This window comes from Talpa occidentalis, unplaced genomic scaffold, assembly GCF_014898055.3.
Source record: "Talpa occidentalis isolate TD23 unplaced genomic scaffold, MPIMG_talOcc4v2.1 talOcc4.8, whole genome shotgun sequence".
Classification (NCBI taxonomy): domain Eukaryota; kingdom Metazoa; phylum Chordata; class Mammalia; order Eulipotyphla; family Talpidae; genus Talpa; species Talpa occidentalis.
The window spans coordinates 117,413,936-117,432,566 of NW_023605194.1; positions in this window are offsets into that span (position 1 = coordinate 117,413,936).

Consider the following 18,631-nt stretch of genomic DNA (forward strand, 5'->3'; position numbering starts at 1 on the left):
CAGCTCGCCGAAGCACCGCTCACCACCCACTGGATGGGAAAAAATATATAGTAAAATCTTCTAAATTATATATTTCAAAATAACATGTTCCATATCTCAGGCTAGCAAGCAGAAGCCGGGAGAGGAGCCGGCGCCTGAGCGCTTCAGGGCCTTGGACTGTGGAGCAGGTGCAGAGAGAAAAGTCTCTCTTTTCACCCCAAAACTGCAAGTGCGGACTCCAGGGGCCTGGGGCAGTCATTGCAAACGTGCGCGTGCAGGGCCGGTGCCAGCGATTTTGCTCCCCCACCTGCCTGCGGGGTACTGGGCTGCAGCTCTGGGGGGAGCATCCCCAGCGGCGCCCCGGAGCAGGACGGTCCAGCCCCTGCCCTGCGCCCTGAGGCCCCGGCGTCCCCCCGGGAAACAAATCCAAGGAGGAAAATAGCAGCCGCGCAGGGTGATGCTCCTGCAGAGCCCTGGGCTAGTTTCCTGCAAAATTAAGGTTGCTGAGCATGATCCCCTCCAGCGCCATCCATGTTGCTGCAAATGGCATGAGTTTATCTTTTTGAATGCTGAGTAATATTCCATGGTGTATGTGGACCACATCTTCTTGATCCAGTCATCTGTTTTTGAGCATTTGGGATGAACCAGAGACACTCTATGTGGGGTGGGTGGTGGGAGGGGAGGGATTGGGGTCAAAATAAGGGGGTTGCAATTGTTTGGGGAATATAAAAATAAAATTTATATAAAAATTAAAATATTCTTTAAAAAATAAAAAAATAAATAAAATAAATATTTTATGACAACCTGGGGAAAAAAAATTAAGGTTTCCGAAACTTCTGGTTTTCTGATTTATTTTCTGTTGCACCACTTTGCAGCCGTGTTGCAACCCAAAATTTAGCATAATCGTGCATCCTCTTAATATGTGTCTGTCGCTAATATTTTGCTGATAATTTTTCTGTCTACATTCATCAGTGGGGTCAGCTGCTAGATTCCATTTTATCTTCCCCTTCACCGAGTTTGGTGCAGGACTGCGTGCGCCTCTTGGCATGCGCTGGGGGTATCGGAAGCGTCATTTTCGGATCTGGCATCATTTTCGGGTCTGGCAAAGTTGGAGCCCAATACAGGCGATGCGTCTGAAGGACCAGTTTAAGGGCTTGTGCTGATTCCACGATGTGCTCCTTCTTCTCATTCCGCCCTCAGGATTTGCATGACGTGTGCCAGGTTGTTCATGGGACACATTTATTTCATCCGTGGAAAGAAGCCGCTGGACACATTTATTTTATCTGTGGAACAGCCGCGAAGGCAACACACGCGCGCACAACGTGGCGACGCGCAGGCCGGGCGGGAAGCCTCGCCCGGCGTCGCCTGCTCCACCTGCTCCCAACCCGGCGCCCCGAGGCCCCGAGGCCTCCCCAGGGGAGAAGCAAATCCGGGGAGAAGAGAAACCGCTCGGGGTCCTGCGTCTCCAAGAGGCCAGGCAAGGCGCGGGGCTTGGGGAGGTGCCTGGCTCGGGGCCCCAGAGCCCAGGAGGCGCAGAGGCCAGGGGCCACCCGCCTTCTCACCTGGACGGCAGCGCCGCGTGCAGTGCAGCCCCGGAGGGAAGCAGAGCTGACCAAGATGAGCGCCCCAAGTGTGTGTGGACAGAGGTCCCCGCGGCCTCCACGGCCAGGATGCTCGGTTTCTCGAAGCTTTTAAGGTCAGTGGAGCAACGTCACCAATTCCTGGTATTTTCCACACCTTAACTTGCAAGGCCACTGCGTGATCCTTGCAGGTGGCGGTCATTTTTTTTTTTTAAATTAGTCATTTCGGAGGATTCCAGACACCTCTTGTCAGCCGTTGGTCACGCTGGCAGGCACGTGGGCGCGCGCGTGGCGACAGCATCCCTGGCCATCCCCGAGTCCCTTGAGAGTCACGCTGAGACTTATTTCCCTAAAATATTCTGCTGTGAAGGAGAGCTCGTTGATTTCCACTGATTTCTGCTGTTTGGAGGGCTGCCAAAACTTAGTGTTTTTGGGGTTTTTTTTTCTCATTGTTAATTGTGTTAAATAATATTTCCCTTCTAGACATTGTGAAATTTCATCGCTAAACTGAGCACATTCCAACTGTCAGACATAATGAATGAAGTGTCTTAACTTATGCTGATAGGTAGATTAAACAATTATAAAACTATCCCACATTAAATGTCCAGCTGACTTTGTGCGAATTATGTGTATATATATTACGTAACGATGTTATTGTGTTCATTTATTTTTTTCCTCCATCTTGAAAAGAGAACAAATAAAAATGCAACACATCCAATGACGTAAACCCTACGAGGGAAAAATTCAGAAGGAAATTCTAGGCGTTTCTGGTTGTGTGCGTGGAGACAGGTGTGTATTTTTGCCCAAATAATTTTAGTGTCAGTTGTATGAAAAGAGTAAAAACGGAACAGGGCGGTGTTAGGAATAAAGTAACATGAAAATGGAGAGATATTTTATTTACAAATCACAGCTTATATACAAGGGCTTGTTCCAGCATTTGGATTATACTTTTCCCAGAGCACCCCTGCTGCTTTTCCTGATCTTCCAAATCAGCTAAATAATATTTGAAACACAGATAGGTACATAGGCCAGGCAGACAGAGGGAGGGGGAGAGAAGCACTTTTTGTATTAATAAAATTGGGAAACAGAATTGGATTAATTCACATTTTCAATTCGGGGCGGCAGGGCTTGGAGAAGCGAGGGCTCGGCAGCTGGTGTGGCCTCTGGCACACTCGGGCCTGTAAGGTGTCCCTTTGCGGGTTCTCGTAGATTTAAGACGTTTCTTGTCCTCTCCTGGCCTTGCATCATTTTCTACTGCAGTAATCCCTTAAATGTAGAGAAAATTCTATACTCAGCATTGATCATCTACACAGTATGTAATATTTTATTTTTAAATAAAGGTTCTTCGAGGCACCTGTCCATTGGGTCAAGTCCAGGCCAGCTTCTCCCTCCCCGATGGCTGAGCTGGATCTTCCTTCCTGGATGTTCATTCTGGCGGCAAGTATGGATGCCCGGCAAGAATTGTTTACTCAGGGACATAGATAATAAGAGGTGGGATCATTACCGTTCATGGTCATGTCATATTACAGAGTGCTACATTGTATTTTAAAATGGTAGAACAAAGAAATTTTAAGCTCAGACTAAATACAGGTATGTTTTGAAATGTTTAAGAAATAAGAAAAAGACTAACGTGTAAGCAAGCATGTGGGGAAAGACAAGAATTAGGAAATATATTATTAAATGTCATTCGTGGAACTATCTCTAAAATTCTGATTATTAATGAATAGTTGTTATTGATCTTTACCCAAAAAATAGACACTGACATAAAATAGCAAATGCTGCAAGTGATGTGCAGTGCTAAACTAAACTCGTGGAGATTGCTGACTGTGATTCCATGAAAGACTCACTTTTTATCAATTGGTATAGAATTTCTGAATAGCAACTGGATATGTGAGATACAAATCAAGCATGAAAGAGACTCTACACCACTTGAGTGCATTCAAAGATTCTCTCATGCATAACTAAATGTGCTTCTATTAATTCTAAAATATGAAATGACAGTTCCAACAGCAATAATCACAACCCCAAATTTTATTTTAATCTAGTTAAATATGAAAATATTTCATCAGAAATGAAATTTTAGTGTCTAACAAATGGGAAAAAGAAGAAATTCTAGTTTTTACTTTTTATGCCCTGGAAAAATAATGAGTGATTGTAGACATATCTCTTGAAGGTTTTGATATAATTGTCACCTTGTGAGTACACAAGAAGGCTGTGGTGTGCATAAACTATCCAGGTTGCACTGGATTAGTTTTCTTAGGCTACCTGATATAGTTGTCAAAATTCTGAACCTTAGCTCTACAAAAAAAGAGAAAGGTTGAAGAACACAGTCTGTTACCAGTGATCTAAAATATATAGGAAGATAATTTTAAATTGCAACTCAGTACAAATCTGCTTGAAAGCTGCTGAGGAAATGTGGACTAGACATTCGTCATTCTTTGCCTCTAATTCAAATGTCACAAATCTGTCTTCAGGGCAAGATCAGTGTGCTGTCCTCATCTTTCCCAACTGACCAGGGAAATATTAATCTGAGGTAGTTGATCCAGTACCATGGGTATTTTTCACCTTTTTTTTTTTTTCCTTATTTAGTACCTTATGTTAGTGGTGAAGATGCATTTGAAGGTAATAGGCTTTTCACATTAAAATGTCATTAAATCTGAAAACAGTAATAATTCTGGCTTTTCCTGATAATTCTGGAAACAACAAATCCAACATCTCTGCTTAGAACTGCCCAGAAAGTCCACTAACACGACCAAATGTGTTTGGAGAACAAAGCCAAAGATATTGAACTCCCTCCACTGGCGTAGCTACAGGACATGCCACCTCTAATGCTTCATCCGCATTTTACAGCTTTACATATATTCTTTATGCGAAGTTTGGGCAGGAGATGGCCCAAAAAGTAAAGTTTCACTTTTAATGAGAAATTGAGCATCAAATTTCTTGTTTCAGGAAATTTGATGATGAAAGACCCGCATACACCACCTGTCTCTCTCCAGTCACACCTGCATGGCACAGGGGCACACGGCAGGCGTGCATACCTGACTCATACACACCCAGGGGGCAAAGCTGGTGACTCAGCATCATTGTGAACCTCAAAAGTAAGCATGGAGAAGTTGACCAGCAGAGATAAGCACAGATGGGGAAGTGTAGGATACACTGTCAGGGAGCACGCAGTTGGAGATGTCCTTTCTCAAGAGATGACTATTCTGAATAGGTGTCATTCAATTCTGATATATAGCTTTCTCTTTTTCATTTTTGTTTTTGCATAGAAGAACTGGGGTGCGGGCCAGAGGAACAGGGGTGAGAGGATTTACCAGAGACAGAGTGGAGAGCAGAACAGGTGGATCTACTGCAATCCACTGCTGAGGGGAGCAGCGGGGAGCCAGGAGAGGTCTGCCATGCCATGTGGGTAGCTCCCTGGCCAGGGATCCAACTGAGGCCGTAGAGATGATAGCCTGAGACTCAACCCCCAGGTCACCAGGGAGGCCCAGTTTCTGATATATAGCTTTCTTTTGCATTAGCAAAAAGTGAAAGATTGCTATTAATACCTTCATTACTGACAATGTAACTTCTTTTTTACTGTAAACATGAATACATGTTTCAGTACAGCATGGCACACTGGTCAAAACAATGTTATTATGAAGTAATGCAATCTCTGGTGAAAAATACATATTCAGTCAATCATGGTGTGCCTGCATGGATGAGCCGTGTATGGTGAGGAACCCAGGCTTTCAATATAATCTAAACAGATAGCTTGTTGGTATAATTGTCATGGAAGAATTTGTCAAATACGAGACCTATCAAAACACAATCCAACAAACACCCTTCATTCACTAGGCTTTTTTTAAAAGATTTATTTATTTATTTATGCAAGCATGGGGTACAGTCAGAAGTGCAGGAGGGTGAGAGGATCCACAAGAGACAGAGCGGGGAACAGAACAGGCAGACTGGCGAAATATACTGCTGAGGGGAGCAGCGGGCACGGCAGGAGAGGTCTGTGTGCCATGTGGGACCCTCGCCTGGCTGCTGGGGATTGAACCAGCGCTACAGAGGCTGTGGGCAGCTTTGCAACCCAGCGCTCAACCGCTGCGCCACAGGGGAGGCCCCACTAGGCTTTGGTTTGAACAACAGAGAATGTATCGTCTTCATTGAAAATATTATGGTCAAGTGAAAAAAATCAACTGAAATAGTCAACAATTTAGTGGGCAAATTGGATAATATCATTGTCAATTTTATAAAAATATTTCAGTAATAAACTATAGTCCAAGAAAAGCCTTTGTGAGATGATATTATTATATCTGAGCACCTGCTTAAACTTAGTGAACAGTCGTGAGTCATTCCATGATAACCAACGTAACAGGTGGTATTTTTTTTTTCAGTTTTGCTCTAATAAATACAAATATTTTTACTTTAGAAATATACCTTTGAGGGCCTCCCTGGTGGCGCAAGGGGTTAAGATGCAACCTATAAAGCTGTCCACAGCCTCTGCAGCATGAGTGCAATCCCCCAACCTGCCAGGGAGAAACCCACATGGCAGGACAGACCTCTTTTGTCTTGCCTGCTGCTCCCCTCAGCAGTGTATTTCATCAATCTGCCTGTTCTGCTCCCCACCCTGTCTCTAGTGAATCCTCTCACCCCCACACCTCTGGCCGTATGCCAGTTCTTGTATGCATAAATACATAAATTTTTTTAAAAAGAAATATACCTTTGAAAAGTGGCTGAATTAAGATTATACAGTCCATCAAAGCCATAACACAACATAGACCGTGAATGACCAAACCTCAATCCATCGGAAATACATTCCATTTCGTACTTAATTCCCGCTCACTCGTCCAGTAAGTCTCAGTTATCGTGAGGAGCCTTGACTTGAGCAGCCCTCGTTTGACATCCTGATTACATCAAGCATGTCTCCTCGGGTTTCTGGGCCTCCTGTACTTTCATCAAAGCAACAGTTTCTACCAATAAGGAACAGCTTGTTCAGTTGGCTCTAAGGTTATTAATGGCAGCGACATCGTCTTGTTCACTTTGGAATCCAAAACCGTAGCGTGGAGCTGGCTCAGAGCAGGAGTTAGACTGAGCTGACTCCGGGTGGGAAGACACTGTCTAAAAAATATTTACTCTTGACAGTTGCCTCTAGCTTGGCTTTCTAGGAAACAAGTTCACTTATAAATACATCAACAATTAGAGAAGTTGTTTTTAAAGCATTCTCATATTGAGATTAACATGGAACAGTTCTCCTGACAGCTCTGCGTGGAGGAAATACACCAGCAATTTCTCCTCACAGCTTGTCGCTATTGACTTCAGGGCCTGGCTACGCCTGGAATTCACTGACTCAGCCACACTGGGGAGACCCCCACGTTCTCAGAAGGCAGGGCTGGCCCACGACTGGCCCCGCGCAAATGATGTGGCCGCTGCTAAATAGAAGTCTAGTGAGCGATGCTGCCAGCAGGCGGGATTACAGGCGATGGGCTTGTGTCCACCTGGATATGTGGCCCACAGACCCCGGAGGGAGCACACACAGCACCTAAATGTCAGCTGAACAGGTGGTTGGGATATTAAGGTGTGCTGTGGAGTCTCTAGCCAAGAGGAAATATAAAGTTCTCAGCTGCAAAGCTCTTAGCTTTTGCCAAATGAGCTGACAGCAGATGCTTTGACTTCTGAGACATGAGTGGTTGCAATATATTTGTGAGTTCATTTGTGCAGTGAATTCTCGTGGAAGCAATACTTAGTCTGTCCAGTGTTGCTGTCTTCTCTACAAGTTGTAGACAAGCAGCATAAATAAGGACGTACATAGAGAGTGGGCCACGGCATTTAACACACTCAGATGAGCTCTTAACGGTTCTCCATTATGCTGAATGATCTCGAAAGGTAGCAATCTGTAATTTTCCAGAAACTCGTTTTATGTCCCATGCATATAAATGCTAATCTGTAAATCAAAGTAACTTAAAAACAAAAGTTTTAGAATTTCAGTATCGTTTACTTGTCTACTTACTTTCAATAAACAATAAGTCACATACATATATAAATTATTTCTTAGTGGAAAATGAATAGTATGTGATGCAATTTAACTAAAAGATTAAACTTTACGTATATGTTATCTGACGGGATTCATTTGACATTTTTGCGGAGGTAAAATCAGAAAAAATAGGAAAAACTTAGGATATATAATCTCATATAATGATGACCGGTGATTTTTTTATATTTACATTTTAAGAAACTGCTCCATGGAAACACTTCATGTATTATTTGACTTTATGCCTTTAGCTCATGTCTATAAACATTATCAAAATTAAAGAATTCTTTAATCATCTCCCTATAAGAAAAGTAGCTCCTTCTTAATACGATTGAAATATAATTTTATAAATTAACCTACACTTTTGCTTCCAAAATTTCTACTTTCTCTATGAAATAATAATTACAAGATATTTTTCTAAATTATTGATCAGATAGCACAGTCATATATTTGTATAGTAAGTACTACATTCACATATGCATGTCTGAATGGCCTTGTATTTCTCTGAATTGATTCTTATTGTAAGATTCTATGTCAACCCAATACTATGAAGCACAAGGAATGGATTTCCTGCCAGGAACGCCCCTCAGTAGTCTCCAAGGACCCAGCCACAGCTGATAATCCTCTCCCCTGCATCCGCATCGTGTGAGTGTCAATGGCCTTACACGTGTTACAACCATTCATCTATAGGACACACAGCTCTTATTCCAGAATATGGCATGATAAGTGAATTCTGCTCCCTGAATTCCTAGCCTTTCTTTCCAGAGATTATGACCTAGTTTCTGACCACATTCTCCAACTTTGTGGAGGTTACAAGCCTTGTTGTGGTCAGAATATTTTTGACCATCTCTGTCTTCCCCACTCCATAGCAGCTACACAAGGCAGCTGTGTTGTTAGGTTCAGATCCTCAGAGAGACTTCAATGAGTAATGCCCCAGAAGAGCAAAAAGAGGGAGGCTCATGTGCTCTTATGAAGATGGGGAGCAGCACTAGTGGTTGAAAAGTAGGACATGACAGCATCGCAGCCCAGAGCTGCACATCACCAAGCAACAGTTAGAGGTTTAGTGGATATCTGTTTGTGGAACTCACAAGTGTCATCTGCAGTGTTCCGTCTCTTGTGTTTTAAAATATCTAGAAGCACTCAGATTTCAGCTGTTGGGCCTTTGTGTAAAATATCAACACTTTACTGAGCTCTAATTCTTTGTAAAACCTTCATAGAAGTGTTGTGCTCACCCTCTTGATGAAAATTTTTCTTGGATGGAAAACTATATGATATAAAAATAGCATCCCATTCCACTAAAAGCAAGCAGACCGACAAGATAGTTAACAAATATCACCTATGGCAAAAAAAAAAAAAAATATATATATATATATATATATATATATAGACCTCTAATAGATAATAATTTGGGTCCTGGTTCTGACATGTTATACAAAAACACAGGCTCAATCCAATCCCTTTGCACAGTGTTCCCTCAAATAACAGAAAATAAGTTAAATATCCTCCTCCAAGCTCAATTTAACTAAGATGTTTTTCCAAAGATATCCCTTCAACATGTCAGAAAGAACTTTCGTGAAATATAGCCTTATTTTTCTCTAAACATTCAAGTCTATAAAAGTTACACTAACATTCAGACAGAATTCAGGGAAGTATGCTCTTTTAGGAGACAAAAGCTATGTCAGAAATCAAAGTAAATAAAGTAGATAAAGTAGATTTGTCTTTTTATTCACAAATATATTGAAGCTTAGATAATTGAGAGCAAAGGAAAAAAAAAGAAAGAAACCAACAATAACTCCAGCATTTTATAGATACAATTTTTTATAACTGTGCTCTGTAAATTAACATATGAAGTGATGCGGGATTTAGGGTTTTTATCATTCTTTTTTGGAAACGCTCTAGAAAACAGTCCTGTAGAATTTTGTAGAGTGAAAAATTACAGTAATATTGATCCCTTAAAATGCTATTTCTGCTACAGATTGTCAAAACCAGCACCTCTTAATCTGGACTCTATTTTTGTATTAATATATCTAATATAAAGTAGGTGTTATGATTACATATTTGCATATGATCTACCCATGATATAAAGTAAGTAACTCTGAGTGTTTTTAAAATAAACGGATTTAATGAAGATGTAACCGCTTTTACAGTCCCCGTGATCCCTTGTTCTTTATGCGCATTTCTGTCTAATTCCTTGTCGCCCCAGGACGTTTGATTTTAGTACAGTTTATGCCCCAAGTTAGTTATCCTTTTTAGCTTTGTATCCTTGACCAATTTAACAAGAAAGAATTTTATCTTCCTTCTGGGTGGCTCTTGAAGATTCTGAACAAGAGCAAGTGAAACGTGAACTCTGCTTTGCTCCTGAGTGGTTTTCTGAAGGCCCAGAGGGTTCCTCACCGGCTCGTGTAACTTTCGTGCCCGCCCTTTCTCGGCGGGGTGTAGGAGAGGATTTCTCCAAGTCCCTGATATTCAGAAATGAATCAACAAATTCCTTTACTAGCAGCCGGTAGCCTGTCCAAATTTAAATGTATTTCATTGGTTTGACTTCATGAATTTATGTTAAATATCTGGTATCACTTCATAAGCCACTTAGTCGCTTTTAAAATTCCAGAGTTGAAAAAAATCAACCTCAACCTTTTGGGGATTCTGGTCTGAGGAGCTGTGTGGACACAGGTGACCGCCAATCTGTTGCTCAGAAAGTGGATTTGCTTTCTATGCTGGAATTTTCTTCAAAACAGAAGAAATTTTTTAATGGGAGACGTCTACTCTTTGCCACGAGTCCATTAATCCAAACCCAAGCCCAAGCCCAAGGCGGTGGTAAAACGGTTGTCAAATCTATGAATCTGATACGTTTCCTGAAGAGACACTTGGGGTCTGGAGACTTGCTTGGTGGTTTGAGCGTCCGCTAGAGATTGGAAGTGGCAAGAAACAGAATAGATTTGCTGCTGCTGCTGACGGGCACAGGGTGGATCCCAGGGGTGTGTGTGTGTCCATCTTTCTCATGACGCTTACCCATGCCGCCTGATTGTGTGGTTTATACATCTTCATCTGTACACAACAGGTAACCCTTCCCAAGAAAGTTCTGTACCTGACTTTATACTCAGCCCTCACAATACTTTCTTGGTGACTTTCAACACATTTTGTTTAAATGCCTGTGTGATGGGGCCAGACGCCCTCTCTCATCCGCCGACCATGAGGGTGTGTTGCTTGTGTGTTGACCTAAACAGATACTCGAGTTGAAATGTATAGGTCACTCTCAAACAGGTGTGGCTTTCGTCCCAGAGAAGCTCGCAATGCTTTTATGGAGTCATAAAATCATTCAGTTAAATTGCCCACGTTATCTTCTTTGCTCTAAAGCCGTCGGGCCTTGACCGCCATAGGCCTGTCTGTGATGGCACCACAGGGGCACGCCTGTGAGCAGACAACACAAACTTCTGTCTTGAGAAATACACACAGGATGGTCACCGGGAAGTCTTTCCTCATGATTTTGTCCAGAACAGCCCCTTTCTGCTGGCGGGCTTTGCGGTGAGAACATTTGAAATAAAGAAATGCTAACATAAAGAAGTTAGTTTCCCAGTTCTGAAAATTACTTTTTTAAAAAATATTTTTTTTCAAAAGAGAAATTAGCAAGAGGGAATTTATTGCTTATGTTGCTTTTTTGAGATTTATAAATATATTCTTAACAATATGAAAAATTCTCAGGCAGGCAGAGGGAAAGAGCTGGATAATTATGTTTTGTATAGTGCTATGATGTAGAGTCATGCATTCAAGCAAACTGTCCAGTACAGATGATGTAAAGTCGTATGCTATCCACCAGAACCTCCCTGGATGATACACATGGCCCACGCATGTTCTGTCCCATATATCAGCTCTGTCTGTATTAACAGAAGAAATGAATTTTTAATTTATTTCATTTTAATTAATTTTAATTTACATATTCACCTGTGGTTAATGGCTTTAAGATAGGACAGGAAAGCAAGGATTGATACATTCTACTCAGTGGAGACTCCACGGGTAAGTTTGGGTCTTCTACAATATATTCCATCTAACTTTTGTGAAAATCATTACCTCCAGCTTTTTATAATAAGAAATTGCCAGAGGGATTCACAGAAGCTTAATTGTGGAAAGAAGAAACAAGTATAGATTCACTGCCATATTAATTAGTGTTTAAGAGCAGTAGGAAATACAGAGAGAGAGAGAGAGAGAGAGAGAGAGAGAGAGAGAATCAGGATAAGAAAAGCTACTTCTTGGAACTACACAGGAAACAAGAAAATGCTCTATTTCTTTGGCCAATTTTGACATTTCTGTAAGACTGCCAAGAAAATAGAGCAGGTAAAGAAAAAAAAATGTCCAATTAGAATATGGTTTATAGAATTTTACTCCTTTATTTAACAAACAGATAATCTTTATTTGTTTGCGGTTGACTTGATGAAAAAATATATAAATCATTTTTATCATTTTCCTTATTTCCAATTATTTTGCATGACTTTTCATGTTTGGTTTTTTTGGGTTATTTTTTTGGTTTTTTGTTTTTTGTTTTTGTAAGAAGCCAAGGAATATTCACAACGTCCTTGTCTAAGTTACTTAGATAATTTGGAGGACTCTGAGTCTTTCTTTGATTTGGCTTAAAAATGTACCTTTCTGTTGAAAAGTATCAACAACTTGATGCCATCCTTTCTCGTGAAACGTCTGTGTAGGTCAAGTACTACAGACCAACTCAAGATCAGTACATACGGCCACGCAATAGAGTGAAGTAAAGCTGAATAACAATATTTGAGTAAACACAAGGAAGTCTTGAGAGGGAAAAAAGGATGAAACAAAATGAGATAATAACCCAAAGCCAGCAAATCTAGCCGTGGTTGGAAATCCAGCTTCTAACTCAGTGATTTCACAACCCTCCAATGTGCCTACTGAGTAAGGCGAGAAGATTTTAAACACCAGCTGTTTAAAATCTTCAGTTTTAGAGCTTTTGGGAGAGAGCGAAGCAGTAAGAACAAATGGAGCTGCGTCTACAGAGAAACGCAGCTGATGAAAGTTCCCAAGCCCCTTTCTGTGGGGCCTGGGCTGGGACTGAAGACCTGGGCTCTCTGGGGCCGATGGCGCTTCTTGGCAGGTCGTAAACAGTAGCAGAGCGTTGGGCAGTCTTGAGGGAGTCAATTTTAGACAGAGACCTCAAACACACAGACCTTTGCCAACTTCAAAAGCTACCCTACAAGGGAGATAAAAGGCTAAGCTGGCCATTTTGGACAAGATAAGCAGAATGTTTTTGCTGCCTTGTGGTGCTGAGCACGAAAGTGTGAGCTTTCAGTCCCCGCCAGGAACCCACAGAAAGCTCTGGAAAACTTCTCATTAGCCGTGGGTCCCTGAGGACAGCAGAAAGGCCTGCCTGGCACAGGAAAGAGGCCATCTTCGGTGGAGGACAGATCATAAAGTCTGATTTCAAGTTCTAAAGTATACTTCGACACCTGCAGCACAAGGAGGAGAGACAGGTAGGTGATCAGAAATTGTATTCTCATGAAAGGCCTGTTAAGCAAGTGATTGATGTTCAAGATGGCTGCTGCTTGGTTCAGGTGTTTCTGGTTGACGCCAGGTTATGTAAGTTTTGGGTGCCCTCCGTTGAGGACCCGCATGCACTGGCTGACTGCTGCGACTCCAGCCCCATCCCTCACCGCGCCTAGGCCCCTTGAACCCCACCTACCACCTCTCCCGCTTTCCTTCATAAACCAGCCATTGATCTTAGAGTCCAAAGCCTATTTTTTTTAATTTAGTTCGTTCATCTGTTTGTTTCTTTTCTCTATGCACCACATATGAGTGAAATCATATTTTGTTTTATTAGTAAGAGGCATATCTCAGCAAACCATGCATGCAAAGTCAATTATCGGAAAAGCACCACCATAGGTACCATGGAGGTGACTCAGGCATCATTTTTTTTTAATATTTCTTTTTTTTTTGTTTGTTTTTTTAAGATTATTTATTTATACAAGCACTGGGTACAATCAGAAGCGTGGGAGGGTGAGAGAATCCACCAGAGCCAGAGCAGGGAGCAGAGCAGGCAGAAGGACCGAAGTACACTGCTGAGGGGAGCAGCGGGCAAGACAGGAGAGGTCTGCGCACCATGTGGGACCCTCGCCAGCGGCCGAGGATTGAACCGGCGCTGCAGAGGCTACGGGCAGCTTCGCAACCCAGCGCTCAACCGCTGCGCCACCAGGGGAGGCCCAGGCATCATTTTTTTAAATACAAAACTACCCAGTCTAGAAAATATGACTCAGGATGCAAACGACTCATGTAAATGTCAGTATAAAAGGAGAATGATCTGGAAGAAACAGGTTTTATTTAGTGTCTGCCAATGCAACAAACATGAGCTCCCCACTGGGATCCAGCCAGAAGGAAATACCCCAGTTCCTGAAATACTGTTTTGTGAGTTTAAAAGCTATAACTATTTCCTCACAAAAATAGCATAAAAATTACTACATTATAAACATTTAATCATGAGATTCAGAGAAGAGAAAGATTGAGCAGTTACTACTAGAAAGCGAAGGTGTGAGAATCTAGGCCAAATCCTACGTTCTAGGGTCTTAGTAGGACAGTTATTCACATGAAATGAGAGTTTAAAATAAGGACATAAGGAATATAAATTGTGGAAAAACCCTCAAAAAATAAATGTCACTTGACTTGGCCAGGAAATGCCATATTTAAATACAGTTGCCCTAAACAAGGCCTTTTTATTCTGAGTAATTAATTTTAAAAGATATTTTACATTAGCTACTTAAAATAGATTTGGTGGAAAATATTTAACATTTTGAAGATAATTAATGTAACATTTACTTAAATTAGCAGTATAGTGCTAAACACTTTTGAGAAAAAAATCACAAATTTTTTGTTTCAACTAGCTTGCATTAGCTCCCTTTTGAAGAGTCTTAGAACACTATGAAGTCGCCATTGCAAAAGGGAAAGTCAACCGAGTGTCCCTGGCTAATCTTTCCGTAAAACAGTTGCAACGTGTTAAAATCCCACTTGTATGTGGTCCCGAAATAGAAGTAAATAAACTTTAACCCTGTGCGTGTGTGTTCAAGAATCACAAATCTGATTAACATGATCACATTATGAAATATTCTGCTGGAGAGGGTAAGATTGCATTTTAATATCGGAATTACAAGGAAAACTCTGCTTTGTTTTAAATTGCATATTAAAGCACAAGGGAATGCCCGCTGAATGGAAAGAACGTCTATCTGTCAGCGCAATTAAAATTCGGCTGGCATCTTAGGAAGGATGGAATGAAATCATTTTGAAGAAATCAAATTAACGAACACAATATCCATACAAGCATGGGAGGAGGAGCATTTTCTTAGCCAGGCTGTTGGAAAGCAAAGCAAACACCAGCCCCACTTCTGGGTCATCTGTGCGGATGCATAAGATGTTCCCGTCTCCAGCCCCACCTGCCTGCTGGGAGCTGGGTCTGCCTGTACCTGAAGGTATGGAAAGTTGACAAGCGATTTTATCAAATAAACAATTTTATCAAGGGGCCAGCCAGGAGAAAGAAAAATACATTCGTATGTGTACAGGAAGAATTTAATACAAACAATTATTAACTGAATAGAAATTATTTAACTTAGCAACGGAAAAAGCAACAGCAAACTCCTAGACTTCATGGACACAGTGACCTTCAGGTAGCGGCCACGCGGCCAGCCAGGCCTGCAGGACCCGGAAGAGGGGTGCACAGTGGGGCCTGGGGTGGGTGTGGGCGGGGGGCGCATCTGGAGAGGGGAGAACTTGTCATACACAGCGCGGTCAGCCAACGACACTTCTGTAAGCACGATACAATTAAAACATTAACATCAGCCTTCAGAGGAGAGCCACGAGGAGCCGCTGGTCAGGCTGGAGGGATGAGGGGAGCCCTGCCCCCGGGGGTGGCCCTGGGGGGAGACCTGCCTCCCAGGAGGGCACGCAGAGAGGTAGCTGGGCCTTTGCGGTGGGACTGGCATTTGCGCTGTCACCATCCAGTACTGTGGCACCCCAGCCCCACAGCCACTGGCATCCTGACCTGTGACCACAGCCGGGGGGGTCAGAGGGGTGGGAGGTGGAGAGTTTGAGCGGTGGGGGGTTCTCCAGATTGGGGTTCTCCAGCTCAAGTTTGGGGTTTTCCTTGGAGTCTGTTGAGATACAAGGTCTCTCACCAACTGGGCTGCTGATTGGAACAAAGCTGCGGAGTCCAGACACCCCTGAGAACGACACAGGGGCCAGGAGAACAACCCCTGGCCCTGCCACAAGCCTGCAGGTGAGCTGGATCCCAGCTCCACGCTGGGGCCTCAGACCCTGCCAGGTCAGGAGGGGTTCGCTGCGCTGGGGTGGGCAGAGTTTGCTGGCCTTTAAATAGAGGGGGTCAGCCAGCAGAATTCACACCTTCCCAGGGTAATTTCATGAGAATCAACTGTCTACAGTAACAGAATTCAGAATATCACGGTTCAGATTTAACTATGACAGAAACAAAAATGACTTACTCTTTGGATAAAAAAATCCTTCGTTACTTATTGCATCAGTCCCATTTGTATGCAGAATTAATTATCTACCAAGGAAATGATGTACTTTCACTTAAGGATCAAACTTTTAAGCAAATGCAGGGGACTGAACTGCCGCTTGATAAATCAAGTCACAACTGAGCAAGGAGGTAATCAATTCTTTTATCAGCAAGTAGAGTAAGGCAAAAATGTACAGTCGCAAGAAATCCAAAAGTTATTTTCGCAGCAAACTTTCACCTGTTATTAAACTGTTTTTAGTTATTAGCCTGACAGATCAAAGATGCTAATGTGTGTAGGTGGAAGCAAAATGTTCTCGTGTAATTAAGTGTAATACGTAGGCAGGAATAATGAATCCTTGTTACGTGTCTGCAGTTTGGAAGCTGGGTGACCTCTGAGTGGTCTCTGACCTCTCTGATCTTCGAAAGGCAGGTGATTTTCTGTACAATTGTGGATATTAGTCCATGGATTCCTTCAGGCAAAAAATTCAAATGGTCAAAGTACTGAAAATGACATAGAAAAGTGACAAGCATCTCATGTCATGATCGTGCTCGTGGTTTTTTTGGCCAGTATCGGATCTTGAGTGCGTCCCCTCCTCTGCCACAGGCCTCAGCTCCGCTGGCTGCAGCCTGGTCTTCTTCTAACCCGTTTCCAGTCTTATCTGAAAGTGCCTTTGTCCTGCTCTCCCGAATGCTTGGTTCTACGTCCTCTGCTTGCCTGAGTCTGGCACATGCTCAGTCACCCTGTTGTCACTCATCACCACTCATCAGGATTTGGTTCCTCCTCCGTTCTTCCTCACAGTATTTTCTGGAAGAGCATCTTGTAGGTTTGCATGTCTGTGTAGACACAGAGAGGGCAGAAGGATGAACAGTGGGGGATTGTTCTGAATGATAGCAATTCCTCTGTTTCATTAGGCGTGTGCATGTTTAGGGACGTGTGTGTGTGTGCGCGCGCACACTGAGCACAGAGAGCTGAAGACGGAATAATGCTATTAAAATTGGTGTTACTCAGGCCTCCCCTGGTGGCGCAGTGGTTGAGCGCTGGGCTGTGAAGCTGCCTGCAGCCTCTGCAGCACCTACCGGTTCGATCCCCTGCCACGGGGCGAGGGTCCCACAGGGTGAACAGACCTCTCCTGCGGCCCGCTGCCCCCCTCAGCCGTGTATTTCTTCATCAGTCTGCCTGCTCTGCTCTCCCCTCTGACTCTGGTGAATTCTCTCACCTTCCCACACTTCTGACTGTACCCAGTGAGTGTATAGATAAATAAATAAATCTTTAAAAAAAAATAAATAAATCGGTGTTACTCTATGGATTAGTCTGATTTCAGCTGTCTGCGGGAAAGTTATGGTAGTTATGATAACACAAACCTCGAAATGCAGTTGGAGGTTGGCCTCAAAAAATTAAGTATATTCTTTAAAATTGTTTTTGATGGCTATTTGAAGTCTGGCCGGATGTTGACATTAAATGGAGAGTATTAATTATAATACACATATTTCTATTGCTGCTACAAATATTGTTCTGTGGTTTCTAAAACCACTTCCATTTTAAAACTCATGGGAACATTTATTTTTATAGTTTGCAAGACACTCTCCAGATTGCTAAAGTTCAAGGAAAATTTCATCAAGTCTTAAATATACTCTTTGCCACTGGGTATGTTTCCTCAGGTTTTCTATTTGCCAGTAGCAAGTGCTCATTTGTCAGAAGCAAATGTATATGTTAGCGAATTGTATTTAGTGATTGTTTCAGAAATATTGTTTTATAGAATCAAAATTTCATAAATTTTGTTTTGATTTCATAAAACAGATGTGAAAATCAGACATACCAAAGAAGATATATTCCAAATATTGTTTTTCCTATAGAGCCTATTGTAAACTTCTGATAAAATGTCAGTTTTTTACTGATTAATTTCCCATCACAAATAATGAGAAAATATGAATATCTAATTTGTTATATAACTGAGTACAGGCACATTTATTCCCAAAAAAAACCCAACTAAAAATAGACTCATATACAACACAAATTGGCGATATTCATTATAGGTATCTTTATCTTATAGCATCTATTGTCAAACAGCAGACAATTTAGTCTTGTATTAATTTTAATAAATACTAATCAAACAAAATATGTTAGAGCTAAATTGAATAAGCTAAGAAACATATGTATTAAACAGACTATTTGCAGTGATTAATTAGCATGAGATAAATAATCCAAATTTTAATTTGGGTGTATCCCAAAATGATAACTCAAATTTGATCAGTCATTGGTCATACTGGAGAAATGACTTTTGTTTTCAGTATATGACATTATTAACAGATTATGTCATCTATTGATATGTCTATAATTTTAAAATGGACATACTTGATATCTGTACCCAAATTGCTGGTTATAAAAAGCTATAATTTAAAAGAAAGTATTGCTGTATACAATGGTTGCAATTTTACAAACTATGAAATTTCAGTTTTCCATCCAATTGTAACTGCCCAAGGTTAGAAGGAATATCATTAAGTCAATTTACCACTATAAATGTCCCCATGCACTTTATTTTATGGTAA